Here is an 18,681-nt window from a genome sequence, read left to right as displayed (position 1 = left end):
GTGTTGTTGCTTTTTCTTTTCTTCACTCCTTCTTAAAGCAACACTAGGTAACTTTTCCTGCTTCGGTCCGCCTACAGATTGGAAGCGGAATTGTCCATTATATTACATTGTCCAGTTCATTCGAACTACAGATCCGCTACCCGATCTGGCAAACTTGCATATTGTAATGCAATGGACAATTCCGCTTCCAACCTGTAGGGGGACCGAAGCGGGAAAAGTTACTTAGCGTTGCTTTAAGGAGTTTTTTTCCCCAAAAAGCTTTTTTGTGTATGGAGTAGAGCTGAAGATCTTTGCCCAAACCCGACGGGATCCAACGGGTCGGTGTTGTTGTGTGTTGTGTGTGTGTTGTTGTGTTTGTTGTTGTGTGCTTTGATGCTTTGGCTTCCTGTACTGAATGTGGACACTGTTGATGTGTAACTGTGCTAATGTCTTGCTGCTTCCTGTAGCTCTGCATGGCTTATTCAGAAAGCTTATTTGTTGCTCTAGCTGTCTGTTTTGCTGGAGCGACTTACATTTTTTAATGAAATATTAACAATTTATATTTTCAATTCCTAAGGTCTAAGAAATAAGCACCAATAATGATCAAAAATCTTGTTTCTATTTTTTTTTACCTTTTTTATAATGGAATTTCTTTGTTTTCTCACAAAAAACGAAAATGATCATATGATCATAAACGTGATCTCACAGGGGTAAATGGCAAATATTAACCATAAATTATGTATATATCATTGGTAATTGAGCTAAAGTAAACATTTGTTAAGTATTTGTACGTGTTATGGCTGTATTGATTTAAAAGCCTATAATGGGGTGGGTCCACCAGACCTGGGAACATTGGCTGTGTAACAAAAATATGAACACCACACAAGGGCTAAACATGTAGGAAGCGATATTTCAAACTGTTCTGTGTGCATGCAGCTTCTCTCTTAGCCTGTTGCTCTGCAAATAGAAAATATTTACACTCTAAAACGAAAGCTGTTGGTTTGTAGTCTAACTGTTTATCTTAGTTTGCCACGAATCTTGAAATTTGGACACGTTCTTGTATACTTAGCTGCTGCCATAAATAAACCATCCTCTCTGCTGGAGCGGTAAATCCACATGGCTACTTAATATACACGTGAATTATGTAATCGTCATGTTTGCGTTCTTTATTCTTTAAAAACTTAACTCAGTATTTTAATGTCATGAATTACATGATTTATTTAATTGAAAATAGCTCAGGGAAATGTCCAGGCCCCAGGCACTGAGCTTTTTTGTCCCCCTGCATGAACAGAATAATTGAATAGCCCTGCTAGGCTGTCTGCAGCCCCATTCACCTGGGATCAGCTGAGAACAATCCTTTTGCATATTCAGTAAAACGAGCTTGACCCTCCCACTCTAACTCTTGGTTTACAAAACAATAGGCTTTTTTTTTTAGATTGACAGATTGTATAAAACAATGGAGCAGATGAAAGTGCTTGTGCTTGTTGCAAACCAAAGACTTTACATAATCACCTCAAGTGGCCCAGTTTGTCACAATGGGTAAGGTAATGGTTTTTCACAAATTCCAGCAAACTTCTAAAACTACCTTTTATAACTTGTTTATTTACCAGTATTTACCAGTAATAAAAAAAGTACAATCGTGAAATACAATGTACTAGATATTTTTGTAGCTTGTGCTGAAAAGAAAAAAGTCACAGTACTTAGAAAATACCACTTAGATTTGCTTAAATTGACAACAATATCAGAGCATGCCCAAATTATCTGTGTCTGAAAACACTCTCAGACCCCAGAGGGTTAATCAGAACAGGTGAAAGAATGTAAACATTTTATAACTTTGTGTGGGAGTAGCAGGTGCAGAACGACAACATTCCCGCACACAGACACCTACACTCAGACAGGCACACATACAGACGCACAGACACACACAGAGACCTACAGACACATAGACGATGATAATCCTCTCTGTATCGTTCCCACTTAGGTACATTAGCCTTGAACCTCATAAGATGGCAACTAGAGCCCTAGTAGGTTCAAGTAGGTTCAGTGGGCTTGTTGTCAGGAGCACACACCACACCACACAAAACACAACACCATAGATGTTAAATTGATTCAAAATGAATCCAAAATGGAATTCATTTAATTTTTATTTAGCAAGTTCTACCAAGCTTGTCCTCCAAATTCCCTGTGTTACCCTCTGGGATGACACAGTTTAGAGTGTGTGGTTATGTGACAGTGTGAGTGCAACAAGAACTCCTTCACACCCCCGAGTTTATTTGCAGACGTCAGAGATGTTTTCCATGGTCAGCTGGCCGGCGACCTCACAGAGCGTGTGATTCCCAAGCAGCACTGAAAATATAACCTGGGCCTTGATCCAAAAACATCCCCAGGAGGTCACCCAAGGGTGGACAACACTGCCACTATGCACTGGGATATGTGTGTGTGTGTGTGTGTGTGTGTGTGTGTGTGTGTGTGTGTGTGTGTGTGTGTGTGTGTGTATGTGTGTACCCAATGAGTACAACAGCAACAGTCTTCCTGCTTTGTTATAATATATTATATCTGTGTATATTTTACAAATACTTTATTCATACTGCACATTCTATGTTGTTGGTAAATTTTCACTTAGCACTTATAGTATATGTTTTAATTTGCCATTTGGTCTTGTATGAAAGAAACATTTTAAGCTGTGGTAAGCGCAAAACAGTATAGAAGTAGCTTTATAAAGCGTTTCTAACCTTTTTACTTTACACATTTAAATGTTTATTACTTAGCAGTTAGAAGAGGGTCATTATTTTATCTCATCTCATCTGTCTTTGTGGCACAGTATCTCAAGCCATAAATTGATTTGCACAAAAGTTGGGAAAGAGACATTTAATAATATACAATGACTGACCAACGATCTGTCTATTTTTTGTATTATGATGGCACGTTCCAAGCTCCACAGATGTGGTACAAAGTACACATCCCTGAGCTCGAGGAGAGACATCGCTCGTCTGCTACAGATCCACTCATAGCCGGCTGATTCGTGCAATTGACTGACTCACGCGAGAACTCATGAGTCATCGACAACTCATGAGTTCTCGACAATTCGTGAGGTAGTCCCATGGTCTGCCAGCTTGCAATGTTTCCGGCTCTGAGTCAGCGGGTCGGGAAGTTCCTACATCGCTTGAGTTGACTTGTTGAGTTGTCATTGCATACGAAATTTTAAGTTATTAAGCTTTTGGCAGCTACGATGGCTAGGACTAGTAGTAGATAATGTTGCAAGAGGTTTCTGTGTGGCGCTGTTATCATTTTAGATTGAATTGTAGTAGGACTCAACTGATCCGAGTTAATGATAAAAGAGACTTGCGTTTGATGAGTCAATTTAAAGACTCAGGTGAAAGATTGGAGTCAATCACAACTACTGTCTACTGTCGACTAGTGTCTAAGGAGGATACAAACGCTCTTGGGCAAGATTGTAGGTTGATAATTGCAGGCATCATTAGGTTGCTGGTTCAATTCTGGCTCGAAGGAAGTAGTTTTCATTGTTGCAAATTGTGTTGCAGTATTATAGAGATGGAGAGTGATGATGTGTCATTGGAAAGTTACTTTGCACCATTATTTAGTGAAAATATACGTAGGTTAAGACAGGTGGCTGTCACATTCAAAACTTTGTAATAGAAGACTCTGTTTACTAGTTCTTCATATATGGAGGATACAAACGCTCTTCGGCATCAGGTTCGGCGGTTATCGTACCCTTTACATGCTGTATTGATAGCTCAGTTGGTAGAGCGGAGGACTGTCAGTTGATAACTGCAGGCATCCTAAGATCACTGGTTCTATTCTGGCTTGAAGGACATAGTTTTCTTAGTTGCAGTATTATAGAGATGGAGACTGATGATGCGTAATTGGAAAGTTACTTTGTACCATTATTTAGTGAACATATACGTAGGTTAAGACAGGTGGCTGTTTGTCACGTTCAAAACTTTGTAATAGAAGACTCTGTTTACTAGTTCTTCAGATATGGAGTATACAAACTCTCTTGGGCATCAGGTTCAGTGGTTATCATACCATTTAAATGCTGTGTTTCCTTCTATAGCTCAGTTGGTAGAGCAGAGGACTGTAGGTTGATAATTGCAGGCATCCTTAGGTTGCTGGTTCAATTCTGGCTCGAAGGGAGTAGTTTTCATTATTGCAAATTGTGTTGCATTATTATAGAGATTGAGAGTGATGATGTGTCATTGGAAAGTTACTTTGCACCATGATTTAGTGAACATATACGTAGGTTAAGACAGGTGGCAGTTTGTCACGTACAAAACTTTGTAATAGAATACTCTGTTTACTAGTTCTTCAGATATGGATTATACAAACTCTCTTGGTCATGAGGTTCGGCGGTTATCGTACCATTTACATGCTGTGTTCCCTTCGATAGCTCAGTTGGTAGAGCGGAGAACTGTAGGTTGATAATTGCAGGCATCCTTAGGTTGCTTTTTCAATTCCGGCTCGAAGGAAGTAGTTTTCATTGTTGTAGAAATGGAGCGTGATGATGCGTCATTGGAAAGTTACTTTGTACCATTATTTACTGAACATATACGTAGGTTAAGACAGGTGGCAGTTTGTCACATTCAAAACTTTGTAATAGAAGACTCTGTTTACTAGTTCTTCAGATATGGAGTATACAAACTCTCTTGGTCATGAAGTTCGGCGGTTATCGTACCATTTACATGCTGTGTTCCCTTCGATAGCTCAGTTGCTAGAGCGGAGGAATGTAGGTTGATAATTGCAGGCATCCTTAGGTTGCTTTTTCAATTCCGGCTCGAAGGAAGTAGTTTTCATTATTGTAGAGATGGAGAGTGATGATGCGTCATTGGAAAGTTACTTTGTACCATTATTTAGTGAACATATACGTAGGTTAAGACAGGTGGCTGTTTGTCACGTTCAAAACTTTGTAATAGAAGACTCTGTTTACTAGTTTTTCATAAATGGAGGATACAAACTCTCTTGGGCATCAGGTTCAGCGGTTATCGTACCATTTACATGCTTCGTTCCCTTTGATAGCTCAGTTGGTAGAGTGGAGGACTGTAGGTTGACAATTGCAGGCATCCTTAGGTCGCTGGTTCAATTCCGGCTTGAAGGAAGTAGTTTTCTTTATTGCAAATTGTGTTGCATTATTATAGAGATTGAGAGTGATGATGTGTCATTGGAAAGTTACTTTGCACCATGATTTAGTGAACATATACGTAGGTTAAGACAGGTGGCAGTTTGTCACGTACAAAACTTTGTAATAGAATACTCTGTTTACTAGTTCTCTTTTTCATGAAATGGATCGTACCATTTACAAACTCGCGGGCTTGGTCATGCAGGTTCAGGCGGTTATCGTAGTTTTCATTATTGTAGAGATTTACATGCTGTGTACCATTATTTAGTGAACATATCGTAGGTTAAGATAGCTCAGTTGGTAGACTCTGTTTACTAGTTCTTCATAAATGGAGGATACAAACTCTCTTGGGCATCAGGTAGGTTTCGACCAATTGCAGGCATCCAGTTGGTAGGCGGAGGACTGTAGGTTGGTTCAATTCCTTAGGTCGTTGGTTCAATTCTGGCTCGAAGGAAGTAGTTTTCATTGTTGTAGTATTATAGAGATGGAGGGTGATGATGCGTCATTGGAAAGTTACTTTGTACCATTATTTAGTGAACAAATACATAGGTTAAGACAGGTGGCTGTTTGTCACATTCAAAACTTTGTAATAGAAGACTCTGTTTACTAGTTCTTCAGATATGGAGTATACAAACTCTCTTGGGAATCAGGTTTGGTGGTTATCGTACCATTTAAGGACCATTTACCCTTTGATAGCTCAGTTGGTAAAGGTGAATACAGTAAGTTGATAACTGCAGGGATCCTTAGATCGCTGCTTCCATTCTGGCTCGAAGGATATAGTTTTCTTTGTTGCCGTATTATAGAGATGGAGAGTGATGATGCGTCATTGGAAAGTTACTTTGTACCATTATTTAGTGAACATATACGTAGGTTAAGACAGGTGGCTGTTTGTCACGTTCAAAACTTTGTAATAGAAGACTCTGTTTACTAGTTCTTCAGATATGGAGTATACAAACTCTCTTGGGAATCAGGTTTGGTGGTTATCGTACCATTTAAGGGCCGTTTACCCTTCAATAGCTCAGTTGGTAAAGGCAAGTACTGTCAGTTGATAACTGCAGGGATCCTTAGATCGCTGGTTCCATTCTGGCTCGAAAGATATAGTTTTCTTTTTTGCCGTATTATAGAGATGGAGAGTGATGATCCGTCATTGGAAAGTTACTTTGTACCATTATTTAGTGAACATATACGTAGGTTAAGACAGGTGGCTGTTTGTCACATTCAAAACTTTGTAATAGAAGACTCTGTTTACTAGTTTTTCATAAATGGAGGATACAAAGACTCTTGGGCATTTACTAGTTTCTTCAGATATGATAGCTCAGTTGGTACAAACTCGGGTATCCTTGGGTCTCAAGGGTAGTTTTCATTGTTGTAGTATTATAGAGATGGAGGGTGATGATGCGTCATTGGAAAGTTACTTTATACCATTATTTAGTGAACTTATACGTAGGTTAAGACAGGTGGCTGTTTGTCACGTTCAAAACTTTGTAATAAAAGACTCTGTTTACTAGTTCTTCAGATATGGAGTATACAAACTCTCTTGGGAATCAGGTTTGGTTGTTATCGTACCATTTAAGGACAGTTTACCCTTCGATAGCTCAGTTAGTAAAGGCGAGTACTGTCAGTTGATAACTGCAGGGATCCTTAGATCACTGGTTCCATTCTGGCTCAAAGGATATAGTTTTCTTTGTTGCCGTATTATAGAGATGGAGAGTGATGATGCGTCATTGGAAAGTTACTTTGTACCATTATTTAGTGAACATATACGTAGGTTAAGACAGGTGGCTGTTTGTCACGTTCAAAACTTTGTAATAAAAGACTCTGTTTACTAGTTCTTCAGATATGGAGTATACAAACTCTCTTGGGAATCAGGTTTGGTGGTTATCGTACCATTTAAGGACCGTTTAACCTTCGATAGCTCAGTTGGTAAAGGCGAGTACTGTCAGTTGATAACTGCAGGGATCCTTAGATCACTGGTTCCATTCTGGCTCAAAGGATATAGTTTTCTTTGTTGCCGTATTATAGAGATGGAGAGTGATGATGCGTCATTGGAAAGTTACTTTGTACCATTATTTAGTGAACATATACGTAGGTTAAGACAGGTGGCTGTTTGTCACGTTCAAAACTTTGTAATAGAAGACTCTGTTTACTAGTTCTTCAGATATGGAGTATACAAACTCTCTTGGGCATCAAGTTCGGCGGTTATCGTACCATTTACATGCTGTGTTCCCTTCGATAGCTCAGTTGGTAGAGCGGAGGACTGTAGGTTGATAATTACAGGCATCCTTAGGTTGCTGGTTCAATTCTGGCTCAAAGGAAGTAGTTTCCTTTATTGTAGAGATGGAGAGTGATGATCGTCATTGGAAAGTTACTTTGTACCATTATTTAGTGAACATATACGTAGGTTAAGACAGGTGGCTGTTTGTCACGTTCAAAACTTTGTAATAGAAGACTCTGTTTACTAGTTCTTCAGATATGGAGTATACAAACTCTCTTGGGAATCAGGTTTGGTGGTTATCGTACCATTTAAGGACTGTGTTCCTTCGATAGCTCAGTTGGTAAAGGTGGAGGACTGTAGGTTGATAATTGCAGGGATCCTTAGATCACTGGTTCAATTCTGGCTCAAAGGATATAGTTTTCTTTGTTGTAGATTATGGAGATGGAGATGATGATGCGTCATTGGAAAGTTACTTTGTACCATTATTTAGTGAACATATCGTAGGTTAAGACAGGTGGCTGTTTGTCACATTCAAAACTTTGTAATAGAAGACTCTGTTTACTAGTTCTTCAGATATGGAGTATACAAACTCTCTTGGGCATCAAGTTCGGCGGTTATCGTACCATTTACATGCTGTGTTCCCTTCGATAGCTCAGTTGGTAGAGTGGAGGACTGTAGGTTGATAATTACAGGCATCCTTAGGTCGCTGGTTCAATTCCGGCTCGAAGGAAGTTGTTTTCTTTATTATGGAGAGTGATGATGCGTCATTGGAAAGTTACTTTGTACCATTATTTAGTGAACATATGCGTAGGTTAAGACAGGTGGCTGTTTGTCACGTTCAAAACTTTGTAATAGAAGACTCTGTTTACTAGTTCTTCAGATATGGAGTATACAAACTCTCTTGGGCATCAGGTTCTGTTTTACTAGTTCTTCAGATATGGAGTATACAAACTCTCTTGGGCATCAGGTTCTTCAGAGATGGAGAGTGATGATGCGTCATTGGAAAGTTACTTTGTACCATTATTTAGTGAACATATACGTAGGTTAAGACAGGTGGCTGTTTGTCACGTTCAAAACTTTGTAATAAAAGACTCTGTTTACTAGTTCTTCAGATATGGAGTATACAAACTCTCTTGGGAATCAGGTTTGGTGGTTATCGTACCATTTACAGGCTGTGTACCCTTCTATAGCTCAGTTGGTAAAGGCGAGTACTGTAAGTTGATAACTGCAGGGATCCTTAGATCGCTGGTTCCATTCTGGCTCAAAGGATATAGTTTTCTTTGTTGCCGTATTATAGAGATGGAGAGTGATGATGCGTCATTGGAAAGTTACTTTGTACCATTATTTAGTGAACATATACGTAGGTTAAGACAGGTGGCTGTTTGTCACGTTCAAAACTTTGTAATAGAAGACTCTGTTTACTAGTTCTTCAGATATGGAGTATACAAACTCTCTTGGGCATCAAGTTCGGCGGTTATCGTACCATTTATCTGCTCTGTTCCCTTCGATAGCTCAGTTGGTAGAGGGGAGGACTGTAGTTTGATAATTACAGGCATCCTTAGGTTGCTGGTTCGAAGGAAGTAGTTTTCATTGTTGTAGTATTATAGAGATGGAGGGTGAGGATGCGTCATTGGAAAGTTACTTTGTACCATTATTTAGTGAACATATACGTAGGTTAAGACAGGTGGCTGTTTGTCACGTTCAAAACTTTGTAATAGAAGACTCTGTTTACTAGTTCTTCAGATATGGAGTATACAAACTCTCTTGGGCATCAGGTTCTTCAGAGATGGAGAGTTATGATGCGTCATTGGAAAGTTACTTTATACCATTATTTAGTGAACATATACGTAGGTTAAGACAGGTGGCTGTTTGTCACGTTCAAAACTTTGTAATAAAAGACTCTGTTTACTAGTTCTTCTAATATGGAGTATACAAACTCTCTTGGGAATCAGGTTTGGTGGTTATCGTACCATGTAAGGACCGTTTACCCTTCGATAGCTCAGTTGGTAAAGGCGAGTACTGTCAGTTGATAACTGCAGGGATCCTTAGATCACTGGTTCCATTCTGGCTCAAAGGATATAGTTTTTTTTGTTTATTATAGAGATGGAGAGTGATGATCGTCATTGGAAAGTTACTTTGTACCATTATTTAGTGAACATATACGTAGGTTAAGACAGGTGGCTGTTTGTCACGTTCAAAACTTTGTAATAGAAGACTCTGTTTACTAGTTCTTCAGATATGGAGTATACAAACTCTCTTGGGCATCAGGTTAGGCGGTTATCGTACCATTTACATGCTGTGTTCCCTTCGATAGCTCAGTTGGTAGAGCGGAGGACTGTAGGTTGATAATTGCGGGTATCCTTAGGTCGCTGGTTCAATTCCGGCTCAAAGGAACTAGTTTTCATTGTTGTAGTATTATAGAGATGGAGGGTGATGATGCGTCATTGGAAAGTTACTTTGTACCATTATTTAGTGAACATATACGTAGGTTAAGACAGGTGGCTGTTTGTCACGTTCAAAACTTTGTAATAGAAGACTCTGTTTACTAGTTCTTCAGATATGGAGTATACAAACTCTCTTGGGCATCAGGTTCTTCAGAGATGGAGAGTGATGATGCGTCATTGGAAAGTTTTTCCTTTTATACCATTATTTAGTAAACATATATTGTAGGTTAAGACAGGTGGCTGTTTGTCACGTTCAAAACTTTGTAATAGAAGACTCTGTTTACTAGTTCTTCAGATATGGAGTATACAAACTCTCTTGGGCATCAGGTTCTTCAGAGATGGAGAGTGATGATGCGTCATTGGAAAGTTACTTCATACCATTATTTAGTGAACATATACGTAGGTTAAGACAGGTGGCTGTTTGTCACGCTCAAAACTTTGTAATAGAAGACTCTGTTTACTAGTTCTTCAGATATGGAGTATACAAACTCTCTTGGGCATCAGGTTCTTCAGAGATGGACAGTGATGATGCGTCATTGGAAAGTTACTTTATACCATTATTTAGTGAACATATACGTAGGTTAAGACAGGTGGCTATTTGTCACGTTCAAAACTTTGTAATAGAAGACTCTGTTTACTAGTTCTTCAGATATGGAGTATACAAACTCTCTTGGGCATCAAGTTCGGCAGGTATCGTACCATGTACGTGCTGTGTTCCCTTCGATAGCTCAGTTGGTAGAGCGCAGGACTGTAGGTTCCTAATTACAGGCATCCTTAGGTCGCTGGCTCGAAGGAAGTAGTTTTCATTATTGTAGAGATGGAGAGTGATGATGCGTTATTGGAAAGTTACGTTGTACCATTATTTAGAGAACATATACGTAGGTTAAGACAGGTGGCTGTTTTTCACGTTCAAAACTTTGTAATAGAAGACTCTGTTTACTAGTTTTTCATAAATGTAGGATACAAACTCTCTTGGGCATCAGGTTCGGCAGTTATCGTACCGTTTACTTGCTGTGTTCCCTTCAATAGCTCAGTTGGTAGAGTGGAGGACTGTAGGTTGATAATTGCGGGTATCCTTAGGTCACTGGTTCAATTCTGTCTTGAAGGCAGTAGTTTTCATTGTTGTAGTATTATAGAGATGGAGAGTGATGATGTGTCATCACTCTCCATCTCTATAATACTACAATGGTACTTTGTACCATTATTTAGTGAACATATACGTAGGTTAAGACAGGTGGCTGTTTGTCATGTTCAAAACTTTGTAATAGAAGACTCAGATATGGAGGATACAAACGCTCTTGGGCATCAGATTCGGTTGTTATCGTACCATTTAAGGACCGTTTACCCTTCAATAGCTCAGTTGGTAAAGGGGAGGACTGTAAGTTTATAACTGCAGGCATCCTTAGATCGCTGGTTCCATTCTGGCTCGAAGGACGTAGTTTTCTTTGTTGCAGTATTATAGAGATGGAGGGTGATGATGCGTCATTGGAAAGTTACTTTGTACCATTATTTAGTGAACATATACGTAGGTTAAGACAGGTGGCTGTTTGTCACGTTCAAAACTTTGTAATAGAAGACTCTGTTTACTAGTTCTTCAGATATGGAGTATACAAACGCTCTTGGGCATCAGGTTTGGTGGTTATCGTACCATTAAAGGACCGTTTACCCTTCGATAGCTCAGTTGGTAAAGGGGAGGACTGTAAGTTGACAACTGCAGGGATCCTTAGATTGGTGGTTCCATTCTGGCTCAAAGGATATAGTTTTCTTTGTTGCCGTATTATAGAGATGGAGAGTGATGATGCGTCATTGGAAAGTTACTTTGTACCATTATTTAGTGAACATATATGTAGGTCTTGGAGACCTTGACTGGAGTCCTGCATGGGGCTCCAGTGGGGGACTCCATTGTTCTGCTGGGGGACTTCACCGCACACGTGGGCAATGATGGAGACACCTGGAGAGGCGTGATTGGGAGGAACGGCCTCCCTGATCTAAACCAGAGTGGTTGTTTGTTGTTGGACTTCTGTGCTAGTCATGGATTGTCTATAACGAACACCATGTTCAAACATAGGGATGCTCATAAGTGTACCTGGTAACAGAGCACCCTAGGCCAAAGGTCAATGATCGATTTCATAATCGTTTCATCTGATCTGAGGCCGTATGTTTTGGACACTCGGGTGAAGAGAGGGGCAGAGCTGTCAACCGATCACCATCTGGTGGTGAGTTGGGTCAGGGGTGGGGAAGACTCTGGACAGACCTGGTAAGCCCAAACTCTGTTTGCGGGTAAATTGGGAACGTCTGGAGGAGGCCCTTGTCCGACAGACTTTCAACTCACACCTCCGGGCGGAGCTTTTTCGGCATCCCTGTGGAGGCTGGGGGCATTGAATCCGAGTGGACAATGTTCAAAGTTTCCATTGCTGAAGCTGCGGCGAGGAGCTGTGGTCTTAGGGTCTTGGGTGCCTCAAGGGGCGGTAACCCACGAACACCGTGGTGGACACCGGTGGTCAGGGAAGCCGTCCGACTGAAGAAGGAGTCTTTCCGGGATATGTTATCCCGGAGGACTCCTGAGGCAGTTGCAGGGTACCGAAGGGCCCGAAGGGCTGCAGCCTCTGCCGTGAAAGAGGCAAAGCAGCGGGTGTGGGAGAAGTTTGGAGAAGACATGGAGAAGGACTTTCGGTCGGCACCAAAGTGCTTCTGGAAAACTGTTCGCCACCTCAGGAGGCAGAGCTGGAGGATAACGGGGGATTGTCGTCGATTTCCCAGGCGGAAGTCACTGATGTAGTCAAACAAATCCACAGTGGCAAAGCCCCGGGGATTGATGAGATCCGTCCAGAAATGCTCAAGGCTCTGGGTGTGGAGGGGCTGTTCTGGTTGACACGCCTCTTCAACATTGCGTGGAAGTCTGGGACGGTCCCAAAGGAGTGGCAGACTGGGGTGGTGGTTCCCCTTTTTAAAAAGGGGGACCAGAGGGTGTGTGCCAATTATAGGGGTATCACACTTCTCAGCCTCCCTGGTAAAGTCTACTCCAAGGTGCTGGAAAGGAGGGTTCGGCCGATAGTCGAACCTCGGGTTGAGGAGGAACAATGCGGATTCCGTCCTGGTCGTGGAACAACGGACAAGCTCTTCACTCTCGCAAGGATCCTGGAGGGAGCCTGGGAGTATGCCCAACCGGCCTACATGTGTTTTGTGGATTTGGAGAAGGCGTACAATGACCGGGTCCCCGGGAGATACTGTGGGAGGTGCTGCGGGAGTATGGGGTGAGGGGGTCTCTACTCAGGGCCATCCAATCTCTGTATGACCAAAGTGAGAGCTGTGTCCGGGTTCTCGTAGTAAGTCGGACCATTCGTTTCAGGTGAGGGTTGGCCTCCGCCAGGTGGCGCTTTGTCACCAATCCTGTTTGTAATATTTATGGACGGGATATCGAGGCGTAGTCGGGGTGGGGTTGGGTTGCAGTTTGGTGGGCTGGGGATCTCATCGCTGCTCTTTGCAGATGATGTGGTCCTGATGGCATCATCGGCCTGCGACCTTCAGCACTCACTGGATCGGTTCGCAACCGAGTGTGAAGCGGTTGGGATGAGGATCAGCACCTCTAAATCTGAGGCCATGGTTCTCAGCAGGAAACCGATGGAATGCCTTCTCCAGGTAGGGAATGAGTCCTTACCCCAAGTGAAGGAGTTCAAGTACCTTGGGGTTTTGTTCGCGAGTGAGGGGACAATGGAGCGGGAGATTGGTCGGAGAATCGTACCATTAGCGGGTGCGGTATTGCATTCAATCTATCGCACTGCCAGACGAAAAAGAGAGCTGAGCCAGAAGGCAAAGCTCTCGATCTACCGGGTCAGTTTTCGTTCCTACCCTCACCTATGGTCATGAAGGCTGGGTCATGACCGAAAGAACGAGATCCAGGGTACAAGCGGCCGAAATGGGTTTCCTCAGGAGGGTGGCTGGCGTCTCCCTTAGAGCTAGGGTGAGAAGCTCAGTCATCCGTGAGGAGCTTGGAGTAGAGCCGCTGCTCCTTTGCGTCGAAAGGAGCCAGTTGAGGTGGTTCGGGATGCCCCCTGGGCGCCTCCCTAGGGAGGTGTTCCAGGCACGTCCAGCTGGGAGGAGGCCTCGGGGAAGACCCAGGACTAGGTGGAGGGATTATATCTCCAACCTGGCCTGGGAACGCAGGATCCCCAGTCGGAGCTGGTTAATGTTGCTCGGGAAAGGGAAGTGTGGGGTCCCCTGCTGGAGCTGCTCCCCCCGCGACCCGACACCGGATAAGCGGACGAAGATGGATGGATGGATGGATACGTAGGTTAAGACAGGTGGCCGTTTGTTACATTCAAAACTTTGTAATAGAAGACTCTGTTTACTAGTTCTTCATAAATGGAGGATACAAACTCTCTTGGGCATCAGGTTCGGCGGTTATTGTACCGTTGTCTTGCTGTGTTCACTTCGATAGCTCAGTTGGTAGAGCGGAGGACTGTAGGTTGATAATTGCAGGCATCTTTAGGTCGCTGGTTCTTTGTTGCAGTATTATAGAGATGGAGACTGATGATGCATCATTGGAAAGTTACTTTGTACCATTATTTAGTGAACATATACGTAGGTTAAGACAGGTGGCTGTTTGTCACGTTCAAAACTTTGTAATAGAAGACTCTGTTTACTAGTTCTTCAGATATGCAGTATACAAACTCTCTTGGGCATCAGGTTCGGCGGTTATTGTACCATTTACATGCTGTGTTCCCCTTAGATAGCTCAGTTGCTAGAGAGGAGGACTGTAGGTTGATAATTGCAGGCATCCTTAGGTCACTGGTTCAATTCTGGCTAGAAGGAAGTAATTTTCATTGTTGCAAATTGTGTTGCAGTATTATAGAGATTGAGAGTCATGATGTGTCATTGGAAAGTTACTTTGCACCATGATATAGTGAACATATATGTAGGTTAAGACAGGTGGCTGTTTGTCACGTTCAAAACTTTGTAATAGAAGACTCTGTTTACTAGTTCTTCATAAATGGAGGATACAAACTCTCTTGGGCATCAGGTTCGGCGGTTATCGTACCATTTACTTGCTGTGTTCTCTTCGATAGCTCAGTTGGTAGAGAGGAGGACTGTAGGTTGATAATTGCAGACATCCTTAGGTCGCTGGCTCAATTATGGCTCGAAGGAAGTAGTTTTCATTGTTGTAGTATTATAGAGATGGAGAGTGATGATGCGTCATTGGAAAGTTACTTTGTACCATTATTTAGTGAACATATACGTAGGTTAAGAGAGGTGGCTGTTTGTCACGTTCAAAACTTTGTAATAGAATACTGTTGACTAGTTCTTCATAAATGGAGGATACAAACTCTCTTGGGCATCAGGTTCGGCGGTTATCGTACCATTTACTTGCTGTGTTCCCTTCGATAACTCAGTTGGTTAAGCGGAGGACTGTAAGTTGATAATTGCAGGCATCCTTAGGTCGCTGGTTCAATTCTGGCTCGAAGGAAGTAGTTTTCATTGTTGTAGTATTATAGAGATGGAGAGTGATGATGCGTCATTGGAAAGTTACTTTGTACCATTATTTAGTGAACATATAAGTAGGTTAAGACAGGTGGCTGTTTGTCATGTTCAAAACTTTGTAATAGAAGACTCTGTTTACTAGTTCTTCAGATATGGAGGATACAAACGCTCTTGGGCATCAGACTCTATTTACTAGTTCTTCAGATATGGAGGATACAAACGCTCTTGGGCATCAGGTTCGGTGGTTATCGTACCATTTAAGGACCGTTTACCCTTCAATAACTCAGTTAGGACTGTAGGTTGATAATTGCAGACATCCTTAGGTTGCTTTCTCAATTCACTGATAACTCAGTTGGTAGAGTGGGGGACTGTAGGTTGATAATTGCAAGCATCCTTTGGTCGCTGGTTCAATTCTGGCTCATAGGAAGTAGTATTCATTGTTGCAAATTGTGTTTTGGTCCTTTAGTGATGGAGGGTGATGATGCGTCATTGGAAATTACTTTGTACCATTATTCAGTGAACATATACGTAGACTAAGAGAGGTGGTTGTTTGTCATATTCAAAACTTTGTAATAGAAAACTCTGTTAACTAGGTCTTCTTCAGATATGGAGGCTACAGATATTCTGGGGCATCAGGTTCGGCAGTTATCGTACCATTTCTGTAGTGTGCTCCCTTCGAAAGCTCAGTTGGTAAAGCGGAAGACTGTAGGTTGATAAATGTATGCATTTTTATGTCGCTGGTTCTATTCCAACTCAAAGAAAGTAGTTTTCACTGTTGCAAATGGTGTTGCAGTATTATAGAGATGGAGAGTGATGATGCGTCATTGGAAAGTTACTTTGTACCATTGTTTACTGCAAATTGTGTTTCCATTTACAATGGAAAGATGTTAAGGGGCTCTTTTTCAGATCCGTTGTCTAAATTGCTTCATTCATCAGACAAAAGAACACTTGACTTAGTAACTTAGTTTCAGTGTTAAACAAACATACACGTAGACCAAGATGCCAAGGGTCTTGTTCTCAGAGCTGTTGACTTCATTGCTTCATTTCATCCAATAAAAGAGCACTTGACATAGTAACCTTGCAACAGTGTTAAACAAGATGTTAATAACAACCTCTGAGGCCCTGTTTGACACACATATATTATCATACTTTTATTGCATCAGGTGGCAGTGTGAAAAGTTTTTTCTTCTTATAACAATAGATGGCAAAATACATTTTATCCTGCTAAAACTACACCCATGTTGTTTGGGTTCAAGCTGTTGGATAAGCTACATGGCTGTGTCTGGTGTGTGGGTGCTGCGTATGTATGTGTCCTTGCTCTCAAAGAGATGGAAAGTGGTGGAACACGTTCCACTACGTCGCCAGCTTTGAAGGTAGCATTCCGAGCCCTCAGGAGCCTGTAGACTTCCCCTGTCAGCCATGGCTTCTGGTTGGCCCGAATGGAGATGGTTCTGGTGACCGTAACATCGTCCATGCACTTCCTCATGTAGGAAGTGATGGTCTCCGTGTACTCCTGGAGGTCCGTGATGTTGTTGTTGTAGGTGGCTGCCTGCCTGAACATGCTCCAGTCGGTGGTGGAGAAGCAGTCCTGGAGTGCCTCTGAAGACCCCTCAGGCCACACGTGTATCTGCTTTGTAGCTGGTTTGATGACTTTAACCAGTGGCCTGTATGCTGTCATTTACATAACAGTGGTGTGGTCTGAGGCCCAGAGGTGACCCCACCTCTGGGCCTCAGACCACACCACTGTTATGCTAATGGGACGGGCTTTGTAGGCACCTCTGTCTGTGGTGTAGACATTGTCCAGGATATTGTTTCCTCGTGTTGGAAAGTTGATGTGTCCGTGGAGTTGTGGAAACACGCTCTTGGGGTTTGCGTGGTTGAAATCCCCAGCCAGGATGAGGAAGGCATCTGGGTGGGCTGTCTGCTGGTCACTGATGTGCTGATGGAGTTCATACAGTGCCTCACTCCTGTTGTTGTTGGAGCCAGGAGGGATGTATATTGCTACCAGCAATATGGCACTAAATTCCCTCTGCAGGTAGAATGGCCGGCATTTAATTACCATAAACTCCACCAGTGATGAGCAGTGTTTGCAGACCACAACAGCGTCGCATCACCGGGCATCACTGATGTAGACACAGAGTCCCCCGCCGCGAGTCTTACCCCCCTCGACGAGCACTCTGTCCGCAAGGTAGCATGTTAGAGCAGGTGCACACATTATGAGGTTTTCTGCTCGACGCCATGGCCCTGGGTTTGACTCAGACCTACGGCCCTTTGCTGCATGTCATTCTCCCTCTCTCTACCTTTTATGTCTTCATCTGACCTGTGGAAAAATAGGCAAAACAAAGTTACATATAGTTACGTTAAAGGAATATAAACTGTATATATTATATTAAATCCTATCTTGTGTAATCAAATTGAATCGTTCCATTGAAATGTAGTTTCCCTGAACCGTATTGTAGCCCGTGTCACTAGATACCTATCAGAGATGCACACCCCTAATAAATGACATTTAGGTGTACTAGTTCCAGGGTCTAGGTATTTTAGCTTACTGGCATCGCTTACTCCATCCATCCATCTTCGTCCGCTTATCCGGTGTCGGGTCGCGGGGGGAGCAGCTCCAGCAGGGGACCCCAAACTTCCCCAAACTTCCCTTACTTAAATACTGTGACACTTAAATAGAAAAGAGCAAAAACTGCTTTTGCTGCTTTGACGAGTCAAAATCTTCTGTGTCTACTTCTAACATCTATTATGATACTTTTTTATCCTTTGATAGTGGCTGATAGTATTGAATCTATAAAAAATATGTGTCAAAAATGTGTTTTTCTTACAAGTTTCTCAAATTAGATTGCAGTAGTAGTGCAGAACTTTATCACATTTCTGGTCACTCCCTCAATCCCAAGTTTGACCCATCAGAGCAATGGTTACTGTTTCAGTGTTGACATACCTGTGTGTATGTCATCTTCTTGCTTACCCTGGGCCCCTTTATCACCTGTTCTGGCTTACGTAAACTCTTCAGTCTGAATCATGAGTTTCACCTGACTTGAACCCTATTATGTAACAGCTGGCCTTCACCACGTTGACTCTTTTACGTAGGTACACTCTTACTTGTTTGCAGAGTTAGGTGCTCAATACCAAATGTGTGTGATTAACTATCACACAGAGTGGAAATTTTGTTGGCTTTCCAGAGCTCAAACAAAACCCTACCATCAAAAACTATGTGTGATAAAGGTGTTTCTTTTTTCCCCTTTACCACATTCATACAGGATATGTCTGTAAATGATAACATGCTGCACATGGTCACCTTTAGTTACATATCTACTGCTTGACTGCTGAACTAATCCAAATACCAACATTTCTTCCCATAATCACAGAGTGAAGCGATTGGGTTCATATGCTAATCCAAACTTTTGCCATTAATCACTTGACATCAC

General features: G+C 42.1%; 4 non-coding genes across 4 annotated transcripts; all 4 read left to right on the top strand.

Moving 5' to 3' along the window:
* The first annotated feature begins 5,003 nt into the window (after positions 1-5,003).
* Positions 5,004-5,092, top strand: trnay-gua (transfer RNA tyrosine (anticodon GUA)). The gene is given in 2 exon segments: positions 5,004-5,040; positions 5,057-5,092. It is a non-coding gene; the product is annotated as a tRNA-Tyr (tRNA).
* Positions 5,093-7,339: 2,247 nt separating this feature from the next.
* trnay-gua (transfer RNA tyrosine (anticodon GUA)) lies at positions 7,340-7,428 on the top strand. The gene is given in 2 exon segments: positions 7,340-7,376; positions 7,393-7,428. It is a non-coding gene; the product is annotated as a tRNA-Tyr (tRNA).
* A 541-nt stretch (positions 7,429-7,969) lies between these two features.
* On the top strand, positions 7,970-8,058 carry trnay-gua (transfer RNA tyrosine (anticodon GUA)). The gene is given in 2 exon segments: positions 7,970-8,006; positions 8,023-8,058. It is a non-coding gene; the product is annotated as a tRNA-Tyr (tRNA).
* Positions 8,059-9,632: 1,574 nt separating this feature from the next.
* On the top strand, positions 9,633-9,721 carry trnay-gua (transfer RNA tyrosine (anticodon GUA)). The gene is given in 2 exon segments: positions 9,633-9,669; positions 9,686-9,721. It is a non-coding gene; the product is annotated as a tRNA-Tyr (tRNA).
* Positions 9,722-18,681: the final 8,960 nt, after the last annotated feature.

The sequence above is a fragment of the Perca flavescens genome, chromosome 6 (assembly GCF_004354835.1).
Source record: "Perca flavescens isolate YP-PL-M2 chromosome 6, PFLA_1.0, whole genome shotgun sequence".
Lineage (NCBI taxonomy): Eukaryota > Metazoa > Chordata > Actinopteri > Perciformes > Percidae > Perca > Perca flavescens.
Note: the sequence above shows the minus strand (reverse complement) of the source record. Positions and strands in the feature narration are given on the sequence as shown.